The 15,910-nt window shown below is 37.4% G+C and overlaps 1 non-coding gene across 1 annotated transcript; it reads left to right on the forward strand.

Moving 5' to 3' along the window:
- The first annotated feature begins 528 nt into the window (after positions 1-528).
- Positions 529-632, forward strand: LOC112788113 (small nucleolar RNA R71). Its single transcript, XR_003195492.1, has one exon. It is a non-coding gene; the product is annotated as a small nucleolar RNA R71 (small nucleolar RNA).
- Positions 633-15,910: the final 15,278 nt, after the last annotated feature.

Genomic DNA, 15,910 nt, shown 5'->3' on the forward strand with positions numbered 1-15,910 from the left:
GAGAGGCTCTGCTTAGAAGTCTCCATATGTTGCTGGGAAGATGGGAATTATTTATTACTGTTAAACCTATTCTAGTTTGCTCCACCTTGGTTATTATTGAAGCCTTAGGCTTCTATTGATCCCTCCATGAAGGTTAGGATGATTTCTCCATGAGGAGTTGTAGGTATTTCCATAGGGTTCTCCCATGTAATTCACCTCTTTCATTATGGGTTGATCTGGATCATAAGCTTCTCCTTTATAGGAGGTGTCTAGAATATTGCCAGCTACAGCTTGCATTCCAGTCAAATGCTGAGAGATTATATTGACCTGTTGAGTCAAAATCTTTTCTTCTGAGCTACCCCATTGTTCACAGGGTTTCTCTCAGAAGTATACATGAATTAGTTATTTGCAACCATTTTAATAAGTTCTTGTGCCTCTTCAGGAGTTTTCTTCAAGTGGAGTGATCCACCAGTAGAGTGATCCAAGGACATCTTGGATATCTCAGATAAACCATCATAGAAAATACCTAGGATAGTCCATTCTGAGAGCATGTCAGGAGGACATCTCCTAATCAATTGCTTGTATCTTTCCCAAGCTTCGTAGAGGGATTCACCCTCTTTTTGTCTGAAGGTTTGAACTTCCACCCTGAGCTTGCTCATCCTTTGAGGTGGAAAGAACATGGCCAAGAAAGCATTGGCCATTCTTTTCCAAGAGTCTAGGCTTTCCTTCGGTTGAGAATCCAACCATATCCTAGCTCTGTCTCTAACAGCAAAGGGAAAAAGCATGTGTCTGTAGACTTCAGGATCCACTCCATTGGTCTTAATAGTATCACAGATTTGCAAGAATTCAGATAGGAATTGATGTGGATCTTCCATTGGAAGTCCATGGAATTTCCAATTCTATTGCATTAGAGAGACTAACTGAGCCTTAAGCTCAAAGTTATTTGCTCTAATGGTAGGTATGGAGATGCTTCTTCCATAGAAGTCAGAAGCAGGTGCATTGAAGTCACCAAGAACCTTCCTTGCCTCTTCTCTATCATTTGGATTGGTTGCCATGTTTGTACTTTCAGCTTCTTGTTCAAAAAGTTCTGTGAGGTTTTCTTCAGAGTGTTGTGCTTTAACTTGTTGTAAGCGCCTCCTTATGGTCCTCTCAGGTTCAGGATCAGGATCAAAGAGAGGTTCTTTATCTCTGTTCCTGCTCATAAACAAGAAAAAAATATGAAAGAAAGAGAATGGGAGTTTTTATGTCAAAGTATAGAGAACTCCTAGTGAGATGTGAAGAAGAAAGAAGAATGAGGGTAGAGGAGTGAGAAGAAGAATTCGAATTTTAAGAGATAAAAATAGAAACTAGAGTTAAAATATTTTTTGTTTTTATTTTATTTATTATTAAAATTTGAAAAACAAGAAGGAAATTAAAAGCTAATTAACTAAAAATATTTGAAAATTAAAAGGTTGTTTTTGAAAAAGAAGAAAGAGAAAGAGGTAAGAAGTTTTCGAAAATAGAAAAGAGAAGAATTAGTTAGGAAGTTTTGAAAAAGAAAGGATGAGAAATGAGAGTATTAAAGAGATACCAAACTTTTAAAATTAAAATAAAATAAAACATGTAACTAATTAAGAAAGATTTCAAAACAAGATAAGATAGGAGAATTGAAAAAGATTTTATTTTAAAATCTTTAAATTTAAAATTGGAAAGGAAAAGTAAACAAGATAAGATAAGAATTGAAAAGATTTGAAAAAGATTTGATTTTGAATTTTGAAATTGAAACAAGATAAGATAAAGATTTGAAAATAAGTTGAAAAGATAAGATAAGATAATGAATTGAAATTCGAAGAAAGATAAATCAAAGATAAGATAAAGATTTGAAAAAGATTTGAAAAGATAAGATTTAAAATCAAAATTTAAAACTTTTTTGGACTTTTGTTGTTAGTAAAGTCTAAATTTTAAAATATATTATTTTTATTATTATTTTCTTTAAAATAAAAACACCAAAAGACACCAAATTTATAAATTTTAAGATCAAACAAAGAAAAGAAACAAGAACAACTTGAATACCAAGAAGAACACTCAAGAACAATTTTGAAATTTTAAAGAAAAGATAAACACACAAGGGACACCAAACTTAAGAATTGACAGCAGATTTAAACAAAAGACATAATTTTTGAAAAATTTTTGGAAAAAGAAAACAAGAAAGTTCGAAACTGTTAGCAAGAACAAGAACAAGAACAAAAGACTCAAACAAAAGACAAAGATTAATAAAGAAAAGAAAAATTTTTGAAAAGAAAACAAAAGACACAAAACAAAAAAGTAAAAAGTACCTAATCTAAGCAAAAAGTTAATCCGGTAGGTGGTCAAACTCAAACAATCCCCAACAACGGCACAAAAAACTTGGTGCAAAAAATTGACTCCACAATATTCGTATAGATACACCGGCAAGCGCATCGGGTCGTCCAAGTAACACCTCAGATGAGTGAGGGTCGATTCCACAGATATTGTTAGTTTGAACAAGTAGTGGATACCTTGTAGATCTTAGTCAAGTAGATAGAAAATATAGTTGATGTGAAAGACACATAAAAAAATAAATAAAGTTACTGGATAAGTGTGAAATCAGTGATGAGAGAACGGTTGAGGCTTCAGAGACGCTTCCTCTTTCTGGATCAACTTTTCTCACTGTCTACTCCAACTTCGGATTGATTCATCCCATGGCAGGCTGTAAGTGACTAATGCCAGGTCTGTGGTCATTAGCCTCCTCTGCTTCAGATCAAACGCCAAGTCAGTGGTCATCCAATCTGAACGGGGATGAAGCTATAACAGTCCATTCCCTCGGTGATCCTACTCAAAACACCACAGACAAGGTCGGATCTTCTGGATCAGAGAACGCTGCTCCTTTATATCTAGCCTATACAACTGATAAAACCCATTTGTAGGGTTTATCTTGTGCCAAATTTAGGGGATTTTATGACCTTTTACCCACATTTATTCAATGAAATAGCATGATTTCATGATTGTCTCCTAATTTGTGCTTAAGTGTGAAAACATGCTTTTTAGGCCCTTAATTGTTTAATCTTGATTTACCTTTGATTCTATTAGATGCCTTGATATATTTGTTAAGTGATTTTAGATTTAGGAGGTAAGGATTGGATCAAGGGAATGAAGGAAAAGCATGTAGAAATGGAGAGATCATGAAGAAATGAAGGAATCGCAAAAGCTGTCAAGCCAACCTCTTCGCACTTAATCGACCATAACTTGAGCTACAAAGGTCCAAATGATGCGGTTCCAGTTGTGTTGGAAATTTAACATCTAGGGTTTCGAAATGATATAAGATTTGTCATAGTTTCATCGCGGATAGGAGCACGCACGCGCACGGTACACGTACGCACCGATGGGTGAACATGATTCACTTAATGCAACTCGTGGCCAGTGATTTTAGAAGCCTTGTGGGCCCAATCCAACTTATTTTTTATGCTATTTAAGCCAAGAATTGAAGGGAAATTAACATACTTTTAATCATTAGTCATAGTTTAAGTTTTAGAAGTAGTTAGAGTTAGTTTCTAGAGAGAGAAGCTCTCACTTCTCTCTAAAATTAGGATTAGGTTTTAGATCTAGATCTACTTCTTCTCCTCTTCTAAATTTCCTTTTCTTTCCTTAATTGTTCTCTTGTAGTTGTAGAATTCTTCTTCTCTTGTAATTCCTTTGTATTGTTAGTTGTTATGAACTTTCTTTTCTAGATCTACATTTCTTCTTCAATGCAATTGGTAAGTTCTTTGTTGTTTCATAATTGTTTTGCCTTTCTATTGTTAATCTCTTCCTTTTGTAGTTGTAAATTCCTTTAATTCTTGCAATTAATAATGTTTGCCTTTATTGCCTTTTATGTGTTTGTTGAAATGCCTCTTCTAGATATGAGTTAGATTTTGTTCCTCTTGGCCTAGGTAGAGTAATTAGTGACACTTGAGTTATCAAACTCTTTTGTTGATTGATAATTAGAGATTGCTAATTGACTTGGATACCACTAAAGCTAGTCTTTTCTTAGGAGTTGGCTAAGACTTGTGGAATCAAGTTAATTCATCCACTTGACTTTCCTCCATGGTTAGAGGTTAACTAAGTGGGAGCAATGAACAATTCTCATCACAATTGATAAGGATAACTAGGATGGGATTTCTAGTTCTCACACCTTGCCAAGAGCTTTTCTAGTTGTTAGTTTATTTTTCATCGTCATTTACTATTCTTGTTTCTTATCCAAAACCACAAAATATACAATTCATAGCCAATAATAAGAACATTTGTTTGCAATTCCTAGGTAGAACGACCCGAGGTTTAAATACTTCGATTATTAGGATTATTAGGGGTTTGTTACTTGTGACAAACAAAATTTTTGTATGAAAGGATTATTGTTGGTCTAGAAAATATACTTGCAACGAGAATTTATTGTGAATTCTAAACCATCAAAAATCCAAATCATCAAAATGGCACCGTTGCCGGAAAATTGCAATTGTGTGCCTTGTTATTGGTTATTGTATATATGTGAATATTGTGAATATGATTGTCTTTTGCTTGTTTGTTAGTTTTTTGTTAGTTTTAGGACTCTATTAGTTTTGTTTTTATTTGTCACTATGAATTCTTGTCCTTGTGATTTTGGATATGGTTATGACTATGTTGTAGGTGATGAAAACTTGAATGATGGCTCACATTATGGGAGAGATGAATACTTGAGAAGGGAGGCACATCTATATGAGCAATCACCATGGCAACCTCCTCATTCAAGCTACTATGATGGTAATCCCTCCTACAATGCATATCATTCTAATGGATATGATGGTCCTTACCATGATTATTCCATTCAACCACCATCATTCCATGCATCATACTCTCAATATAGTCCTCAAACACCATCATTCTAACCACCATATTCTCAATCCACATCCTATTTTCACCAATTGCCTCCACACAATCCTAATCCATATTCTCCCTATGCATATCCTTGTGATAATTATGAACAAGCAACCATTGAATCACCACCATTCCAACATCTTTACCCTTCAAACCAAGTTCCCATGGATGATACACTTGGTATCATTCCTCAAGAGCAAGAAGAGCTCCAAACGGCACTCACTAGTTTCACCTCTACCCTCCAAGAACTTATGTCTCGTATACTTCCACCTTCTACCAACAATCAAAACACCTTCCAACCTCCAAGTTTTGATGAACCTCCTTTCCAACCATATGATGAATTCTCCTTTCCATCACAACTCCCCATGGAAGAATATACATGTCCATCAATCCAAGAGAAATATGATCCTACTTATGTTAGCAAAGCGGAACAAGAATCAAAGGATCGTCTCAAGGAAGAAATGGATCGGCTTCACGCAACCATCTGTCAAAAGTTGGACTCGTGGGATTCATGCCACAAGCAAAATATATCTACGGATGATTGTAAAAAAGCAACCGAAGAGGGAAGTATGAAGGAGATTTTGGATTTTCAAGTTGAGAACAAGGAAATAGAGTGTGTTTTGCAACAAATGGAAGAGATGGAGATTATTGAAGAAGAAGAAGTGGAAGAAGACCTAGGGGAGGTTGAACAAGAAGGACGTTCCATCATTGAAGACAACTCTACATCAAGTGACAATGGTGATCTTGTTGAAGCTTCTTCCATGGGATGTGAAACCGATGTTGAGGAGGCATGTGCACAACCTCTAATGCATGTTTTGATCAATGAAGAAGTGTTGGAAGAAGTTAGAAAACAAGAGGAAATTGAAAAGAGTTGTCAAAAGAAGAAAGTCATCAAGGAGGAGCCAAAGGAAGTGGAGCCTACAATGTCGAGACCATTGGATATCTTCCTTGCTAAGTCACCATCCAAATCACAAATTGAGTGGGTAATCATCTCATCCTTTAATTTCCTTGGCCCATATCAATATGCATTGTTAGAAATGGATGGTCAACTTAGAACTATTTGTGGGTTAAAAAGTAGAAAAGAGTTGGATGTTGGTTGGCAATAAGAATCAAGGTACATAGTAGGTAGAAACTCAAATCTTAGGACTCAAAGGTGGAGTGGAACTCAAGTCAATGGAATTAGGATGATGAGTAGGAGTTCAAAAGAGAATTCAATAAGTTTGTCACCCTATTGGAAGCATGAAGATAAAGAAGAAAGAGGGTTGACAAACAAAGTATGGGACCCCGGAATATACATAGACAACCATCAACTTTGGGGCCTTGTCACTTGCTTAAGCCTCCTTGATGGCCTTCTGCGCTTAATTTGGGATTCCGGTGGTCCTTGGAAATGAAAACATTCATGGGAATTCAAGGATGAATTCAAGCATAAACCACCATAGCAAGGACCCCATCAAAAGTCCAACTTAAGGACAATAAATAAAAGTGCTAGGTGGGAGACACCGCACCATGGTAAATTCTTTTCATTTTTCCTCTTTTGTACATACTAATAGAATTAGCTTAATTTCATGTTTTGTTGAGTTTGTTGAGTCTAATTGGTAGTTTAGTGTGTTAAATAAGGTTTTATGGTGTTTTGGTAGCTGTTTGTAGGTTTGGAATGCTTGGATTAGTGCAAAAACATAAAAGAAAAATTTTGAAAAACAGAGCACCATCCGCGCGTACGCGCACTGCGCGCGTACGCGTGCATTAAGCATTTTTGCCTACCCGCATGCACGCGCCATGTACGCGTACGCGTGAATTGAGAAATTCCACCCCAAGCCAAAAACCCGAGAGTTGTGCGAACGTTGCGCGCGCATTATGCCTTTGGCACAAAACAACTCGCGTGTACGCGCACATGACGCATACGCGTCACTCTCGAAATAAGCCATCCACGCGCACGCGCCATGTACGTGTACACGTCGCATCCATTACACCATCATCTATGCGCACATGCCATGCGCACGTACACGCGGATGTCCTTCCTTCAACACATCTCTTTTCTTCTCCTCTTTCCATTTCTTTCCTTCTTCTTTCTTCTTCCCTTCTTATACCCCTCATCCAACACTCCCAAACACCATTGATAACCATTTATTTTAGTTAACTAATTAGTTATTTAGTTAGTTGTTTAGTTAGTTTTAGTTAGTTTTTTTTTCATTTTCTCTTTTTCATTGTAAGTGTTGGATTGTTATTCTTGTTTACCATTATTTGCTTAGTATTAAAAAGGGATGTTATCTTAACATCATTATGTTTATAATCTTTGTTGGATTCTATTGTTGAGGTTATATTTTGCTACTTGGTTTTGAGTTTTTCATGCTTACCTTTTAAGAATACAAAGTGATGAGAATTGCCTTTGAGCTTATAACTCTTCTTGAATTGCATAATTTGGCCAACATGTAATTTCAATCCTTTTCCTCGATTAGGCAATCTCTTGATGGATGTTGTGCATTTACTTCAATGCATTGTATTCCATGATCATATGCATCCATACGCTTTTAGCTTGAATGCTCTCATGCCTCCTTAATGCTTGTTTTACCTTACAAGCTTACTTAAAGCATCTCAAGCATACTAGAGTGAGTAAAGTGCATGCTTCTTTAGTGACATAGCTTTTATGCTAATGTGTGTTCTAAACTGCGTGCAATTTAAAATTCACACACTTATTTGTCATTAATGTTACACTAATTCACTCACTAAAATCTAGTGATTAGTACCTCATTCCAACAATGTATGCTTCCTTGCTTTTGTTTTCTCATCTTATGGTGTAATATTTTTGTTTTTCATGAATGATGCACCGCAAGCAAAAATGGAAGCAGAAGAAAGAACGCGCAGCAACCGGTTGATCTAGCAGCTGAAGGTAGCAATCTGGAGAGTCGCCGTACCCCCTTGCTCATCTTTGAGTGCACCGAGAACGGTGCAAACTTTTAAGTGTAGGGAGGTCATCCGACCAATCGGCATTTTTGGGCGACAAATTTCTAATTCCAACACTTTTGCATTTCATTTTAGGTTTTAAGGATTTTTGTTGCATTCTCATAATTTTGCATATATATACATAATAAGCTTAGTCAAAATAATGAGGTCCTTCAAGATTTCTATCTATAGGGCACCAATTGATTTGAGTGAAAACTTTTCATAGGAATTGCTTGAATTATATATATCGTGGATCATGTTTTTGAGCTAAGAACACAAGCTTGTGAGATTTGAGCCTAATGATGTGGTTACATCTTATAACCACTTATTTTTCCTTCTTGTGTGCATTATTCTCTTCCTATGATTGTAATCTTTGATTTGTTTGATTCTTTATGTCCATTATTTTGTGTAGACATGCATTTAAATGATTGAGGCCATCATTTCATCTAGCTCACTTACCCAAATAGCTTACCTTTTATCTTCTATTGTTAGCCACTTTGAGCCTACGATTAACCCACTTTGTTCTTAATTTTAGCACATTACAAGCCTTTAACCGAAAAAAATAATAAATGTCCTTTATTTGGATCTTTGATTAGCTTAGGCTAGCAGTGAGTGTGAGTATCATTCAAGTGTGGGAAATTTGGGACATTGGGTGAATAAAAGGGTAGTTTTGTATTTTTGTTGGAAAAATTGGGAATTGGGTGCATACTCATGTATTAATCAAATGTTAGACCTTATGCATTGATGTTCTTGTATATAGAAAGAAAAATGATAAAAATAAAAGAAAAAAAAAGAAAAAGAAAAAAAATAATATGGAAAAGAAAAGAAAAAAATAGAAAAAGAAAGAAACAAAGAAAAAGAAAGAAATAAAAAGGGGACAAAATGCCCCAAAGCAAAGCTCAATAAGGATCAATGCATAAGTGTTGTGAAATGAAAAGAAAATGCATGAGTATGTTAAAAAGTGAAAGATGGGTAGCTAGGTTAGAACTTAATTATATAGGATGTCATAGGTTAGGTGGGAAGTCTAAGCTTACCAAAGATTCAAATTTCAAGCTCACTTGACCATATATGCATCCTACCTTGACCCTAGCCCCATTACAACCTATGAAAAGATCTCATGATACTTGTATGCATGCATGAAATAAATGTTGATTGTTAGAAGAAAAATAAATCTTGGAAAGCATGATTAGGGGAGAATTGAGTGAATCAACCCTAAACACTTGAGCGAATAGAGTGCAAACACTACCGGTGAGGGTTCGATTGTTCAATTACATTTTTTCCACCTATGATCATCACTCCTCATGCAAGTTTGTAAAAATATTTAATAGCTCAATTCAATTGTGATTTGGCAGGGTTGTTAATACCCTTAGCCCTTGTGCATATATGTACTCTTGGGAATTAATTTATTTTGACCAAGCAATTACATTCGTGTAGATAGTTGCATATAGGTAGTTTGCATTTAGATTAGTTCGCATTGAATAAATGTTGATACCCCTTTGTTCTTTCTTGGTTTAAGCATGAGGACATGCTTGGTTTAAGTGTGGGGAGGTTGATAAACCCCATTTGTAGGGTTTATCTTGTACTTAATTTAGGGGATTTTATGACCTTTTACGCACATTTATTCAATGAAATAGCATGGTTTCATAATTGTCTCCTAATTTGTGCTTAAGTGTGAAAACATACTTTTTAGGCCCTTAATTGTTTAATCTTGATTTACCTTTGATTCCATTAGATGCCTTGATATGTTTGTTAAGTGATTTCAGATTTAAGAGGCAAGGATTGGTTCAAGGGAATGAAGGAAAAGCATGTGGAAATGGAGAGATCATGAAGAAATGAAGGAATCGCAAAAGCTGTCAAGCCGACCTCTTCACACTTAATCGACCATAACTTGAGCTACAAAGGTCCAAATATGCGATTCTAGTTGCATTGGAAAGCTAACATCCGGGGCTTCGAAATGATATAAGATTTGCCATAGTTGCATCGCGGATAAAGGTGTGCATGCGCACGGTACGCATACGCGCCGATGGGTGAACGTGATTCACTTAATGCAACTCGTGGCCAGCGATTTTAGAAGCCTTGTGGGCCCAATCCAACTCATTTATGATGCTATTTAAGCCAAGGATTGAAGGAGAATTAACATACTTTTGATCATTAGTCCTAGTTTAAGTTTTAGAAGTAGTTAGAGTTAGTTTCTAGAGAGAGAAGCTCTCACTTCTCTCTAAAATTAGGATTAGGTTTTAGATCTAGATCTACTTCTTCTCCTCTTCTAATTTTCCTTTTCTTTCCTTAATTGTTCTCTTGTAGTTGTAGAATTCTTCTTCTCTTGTAATTCCTTTGTATTGTTAGTTGTAGTTTGTGAACTTTCTTTTGTAGATCTACATTTCTTCTTCAATGCAATTGGTAAGTTCTTTGTTGTTTCATAATTGTTTTTCCTTTCTCACTACAAGAAAAATACCCATTCAGCCACACTTTTTTTAAGCTACATTTCTCACTACGCTTTTCTCCGTGTTGCCCTTTTATAAGAGAAAAGGATACACAATTGTGGCATCATTTAAAAAGTGCAGCCTTAGGTATTATAGAAATCACTTATAAAGTGTAGCCATAGGTTGATATCTATAGGTTCACTTTTTGTATCAAGGAGGACACTTTTAGAGGGTAGCCTATTTTTTGAGTTTTGGGTGCGTTTTAAAAGTGATGCCTAATGTATCTAGAGCCAAAAACTTGACACTGTGAATTTTTTCCCTCTGACTTTTTTCCCGTAAGCACGCACGCACACTCAGCACACACTTAGTGAAAATTTTAGCCATTCCCTCCAAAGCTCATCATCACTTTTTGAAGAAGCTCGAAAACCCTTTCAGAGAACCCTTTCAGATAAGAAATTTTTACCCAAACCTCCAAAGCACGAAGAAAACCCTGATCACCATCGCAAATATCGAAACCCGCCATCTCACTATCGTCGCACCCCAGTCACCACTCACCCCCACTCACCAGTCACCGCCACACACGACTCACCAGTCACCACTGACCGTCGCTCCTCTTTGCCTTCCTGCACTGATCGTCGCTGCGCGCCCATACCATCGTCGATCTCTACGCTTCTTGTCGTCCTCTCTGTGCTCACGGCGTCGATTAGGTATGTATTAATTTCCATTAGATTCTGAAATTTGAGGGGTTTAGGGTTCCAATTTTAGAAACCGGTTTCCGCTCGATAATCACAAACACAACAACTATGCTCTTATGTATTTCTTGTATTTCAATTAGAATGTTGAAATTTGATAGTAACTAAGTTGATGCATGAGCTAGATACGCCATTTTTGAACTGAAATCCTACTTGTTATTACATCAAACAATATTTACTGTGATGTCTATATTGATGCTGTGCATTGTTCTGGTTTCTAGCTAATATTGTCTGCTCCTAACGATTATACTTATTTTTCCAGCTACTTTTCATCTAACTTGTAAACAAAACTCAATAAATTGTAGTGTTGGTGTGGTGAGATCACACACAGAAGGCCTAGAATCTATTCTATAGGAATCCCTCCATCTAACATTGGTGAGCAATTTGGTCAACTACTGAAAAGCGGAAGAGGAACTGATGTTAGTTTTGAAGTGAATGGAGAAAATTTTGCAGCCCATAAATTGGTACTAGCTGCACGGTCACCCGTTTTCAGAGCCCAAATTTTTGGTCTTGTGAAAGATCAGAATACTGATTGTATAAACACTGTGGCTAAAACTTTAGCATTAGCAGAGCAACATCATTGTTTTCAGCTGAAAGCAGTCTATCTCAAGTTTATTGCAACCTCCGAAAACCTCAGAAGTGTGTTTTTTCTTCCATGGATTTCTTCCATGGATTTTAAAATGTTTATTTATTTTTCAGGTGACATTTTGATTGATATGTATTTAGTTAATTAGATTCGAGTAATTTGTTTGGTGTTTTGTTCATGGCATCTGAGGCAGCTAGTTTTGGAATCTGTTAGTGACACTTATTATGTTCCCTTCTCTTTCCTTAAATTGCAATTGCCTTCTGGTTCTCTTAAAAATAATTTTTTCTAAAAAATGAGTGTGGCCCAATATTGTGCCTAAAATAATAAGACACCCTGTACAATAGTAATCTAAATGACTTACATTAAGCATTGTTTATGTTTAAAAGTAGAACCAGTAACTTATTATTTATAAAAGCTACTATATTCCTGATATATTTATGTGTTTCTTTAACTAAATATTTGTGGATTAGTGTCTGACTCTGGTCATGTAGGATTTCTAAGGCTACAATAAATGAGTATTTAGAGAAGATTGATGCCATTGCATCCAAACTGCTTAACTTTGAGGTGTGTATTTCTAATCTTTTATTTTTACTTCAGGGAGATAATTAGAATGAAAAAATCTTGGATGCTACCTATAAAGTTACTTTTTTTGTTCCAACAAAAGATGGAAATTCAAACTATATGAAGATGGAATTTGTGCATTTGAATTTTTAATAAAGAAAGGGATTCTCATTTTCACTTTGGTTCTAATTTCTAAATTTCTGAAAAATTAACTATGCTCTATAATTACTGATGACTTGCATCATCTACCCTTCTTTCTTGTATAAAGAAGACCATAAAAGAGCATAAATCTCATTTGATCAGTACAATTCATGCATTATTTGATGAATATTATGGTACACTACTTTGAGATGAGTTGTGCTAAATTTCAGGTGAGAAAAGCATCAAAAATTGGGTAGAAGACAAACAGGAGCTTGGCGTGGCACGCCAGTATTAAAGTCCAGAGAAGAAGTCCAAGCATGCATGTGGGCGTGGCACGCCAGAAACTGGGCGTGGCACGCTAATACAAAATTTCAGAGAGCTACAATGGAGGACACAAAAGGGGCGTGGCATGCCAAGCTGGGCGTGGCACGCCTGGCCCATCAATTACTATGGGCGTGCCACTTGAGCAAAGGGGCGTGGCACACCAACTCACCATTCCAAGAAGGACCTTTACTATGGCGTGCCACTTGGTGTCGAAGGCGTGGCACACCAGTCCCAAGAAGCCACTTGGGTGTGCCACTTGAGAACCCAGGCATGGTACGCCAAGCTTGAAGAGTTCACAAATCCATGAGCGTGCCACTTGAGCAGCATGGCGTGGCACGCTGGTACAATAATCCAGAGAAGGGGCAGAAGGCAATTGAAGACTAGGCATGCCACTTGAGCAACCAGGCGTGGCACGCCAATGCACAAAGGACCAAAAGCAAGGACTGTGCGTGCCACTTGGTATCAAAGGCGTGGCACGCCAACCTTAGCATTTCACTATGGCGTGCCACTTGAAGGCTGAGGCATGGCACGCCAACTCTGGAACCAAGACAAGATCATGGGCGTGGCACGTTGGTATAAGTTTCTAGAGAGGATGAAGGAGGCCAATTACATGGGGCATGCCACTTGATATCGAAGGCATGGCACGCCATTCACCATTCTTCATTTAGGCGTGCCACTTGAGCAACCAGGCGTGGCACACCAGTGTCATTCAGAGAGAAGCATCGGGGCGTGCAACTTAAGTTCGTGGCGTGGCACGCCAAATAGAGGAACCACTCACTCACAAAAGGAGCGTGGCACGCCAGACCCTGGATGTGCCACGCTAGTTCAACTTTCCAGAGAAACTTAGCCAAGCATAAAGCAAGGGCGTGGCACGCCAGACCTTGGGCGTGGCACGCCAGTACAAGTTTTCAGAGGCAAAGAGAAGTGAGAAAGGCAAGGGTCGTTCCACTTGAGTTCGAAGGCGTGGCACGCCAAGGTTGTTAGAGGGATGAGCGTGCCACTTGAAGGATTGGGCGTGGCACGCCAAGTTGGAAATGAAGGGCACGTGACACGCCAGAAAAGCACCAGCCACACGCTAGCTGAGAAGTCATGCTTATTGAGTGTTTTCTTTTCTCTCCAAAATGTAATTTTCCTTTTTCACTTTTGTAATTCTTTTATTTTACTAGGAGTAGTATAAATACACCCAAGGAGTACTGAAGAAGGGGGTTAAGCAGTAAGTTTTAGATCCACTTTTACACTTCACTTTTGAGTACTTTTTGAGCTATAAGTAGCTAACTTCCCTCTCATTGAGAGAGGGAGCTCTGTTGTACTTGATGGATTAATGATAGTGAAATCCTTCTTCTCTTCATCTTCTCTTTGATTTTCTAGAAGGAATTTCATTCTTAATGCTTAGTGTTCAATTATCTTGGGAAAGAGATTGAATGCAATTGGGTTTCATGGGAACCTTGGGAAAGGAAACATGAAACCATGCTTGAAATCCCTTCTCACACTAGAGTAGAATCTGGGTTTTGGTGTTTGGATACGTGACATATAATCCTCCCTCTACTTGGACCTATAATGGTGTGTGGTATAATCAGGGACCAAGCATATCTCTCTTCATGAGCAATTAGACCAAGGAATTGGCTATTGATCAAGATCTGAGAGATTGAGTCATCAAGGGATTGGGGCTCAATCAATCATGATTGCCAAGAGGTCAATGAGTTGCATGATTGAAGAGAATATAAGCTAGATTTGATCCAAAGAGACAACATCTCCCAATCTCAATGGATTTTCCCATTCTTATCTATCCATTTCTTTGTAGCTTATTTTTACATTCAGCAATTCCCCATTCCCATTTACATTCAAGTCATTTATGATTCTGCCCTTTACTTTCTGCCATTTATATTTCTGTACTTTATTGCCTTTCTTTATATTCTAGTCATTTACATTTATGTCATTTACAATTCTGCATTCTACAATCTTATTGATCCGCTTGACTAATTCATCAATTAATTAAAACTGCTCGACTTTGCCAATCTCTGTGGATACAATTCCACTCCACTGTGGGTTATTACCTGACGATAATTTTGGTGCACTTGTCAAAAGGACTAATTCACCAATTTTGAATGGGGTGTGAATTCCAGTCATCAAGTTTTATGGTGCCGTTGCCGGGGATTGGCTTAAATTTGATAGTGATTAAACCAATTGGAGAGCTAGATTAAGCAATTTAAATTCCTTGTTATTTTATTTTGTTTAGCACTTTTTTGTATTTTCTTTTATTTTGAGTTCTATTTCTTTCTTCTTTGACTATTTTTATCATCCATATTTCCACTCTTCTAACTGTTTAATTAATTGCACCACTGACACTAACATCCACTCTAACAAGAGTAACTTCTTTATTTAATTTTTTTCTCTTGTTTTTGCCTTGTTGGTTGTATGACAGGTAGAAGAAGCGGGGCTTCAACTTCCTTTGATTCTGAACCTGAGAGGACCTTCTTTAGATTAAGGAGGGAAGCAAGAGAGAAAAGAGTCATTGGTGCTGAGGAAGAGGAAGAGTATTTTGAAACAAGCATGGAGGAGAACATGGAGAACCACCATGAAGAAGAAGCTCACAATGCTATAGAAGGCCCAGTAAATCTTGATGGGCAAGAAAGGAGAGTCTTAGGTTCCTACATCAACCCAAACCCAGGAAATTGTGGTAGCAGCATCCCAAAGCCAACAATTCATGCCAATAATTTTGAGCTGAAACCTCAGCTCATCACACTTGTTCAGAACAATTGCTCAAATGGAGGAAGTGCCCAAGAAGACCCTAATCAATATCTTAGCACATTCTTGAGGATATGTGATACTATAAAGTGGTTGGAATCATTCCCCAAGGATAGCCTAACTACATGGGAGGAGGTCGTGAACAGATTCCTTGCAAGATTTTACCCCCCACAAAGAATCAATAGGCTGAGAGCTGAGGTGCAAACTTTCAGACAACAAGATGGAGAAACACTCTATGAAGCCTGGGAGAGATTCAAATATCTGACAAGAAGATGCCCACCAAAAATATTCAATGAATGGGTACAACTACACATCTTTTATGAGGGACTATCCTATGAAACAAAGAAGGCTGTGGATCATTCTTCAGGAGGCTCACTCAACAAGAAGAAAACCATTGAAGAGGCCATAGATGTCATTGAGACTATAGCTGAAAATGAGTATTTCTATGCTTCAGAGGGGACTCAGAAGAAGGGAGTGCTAGAGCTCAACTCTGTAGATGTTTTGTTATCTCAGAACAAAGCAATCGCAGCTCAAATAGCAGCTCTAACCAAAAGGATGGAGGCCAACCAAGCCTC

Source organism: Arachis hypogaea, chromosome 20 (genome assembly GCF_003086295.3).
Source record: "Arachis hypogaea cultivar Tifrunner chromosome 20, arahy.Tifrunner.gnm2.J5K5, whole genome shotgun sequence".
Lineage (NCBI taxonomy): Eukaryota > Viridiplantae > Streptophyta > Magnoliopsida > Fabales > Fabaceae > Arachis > Arachis hypogaea.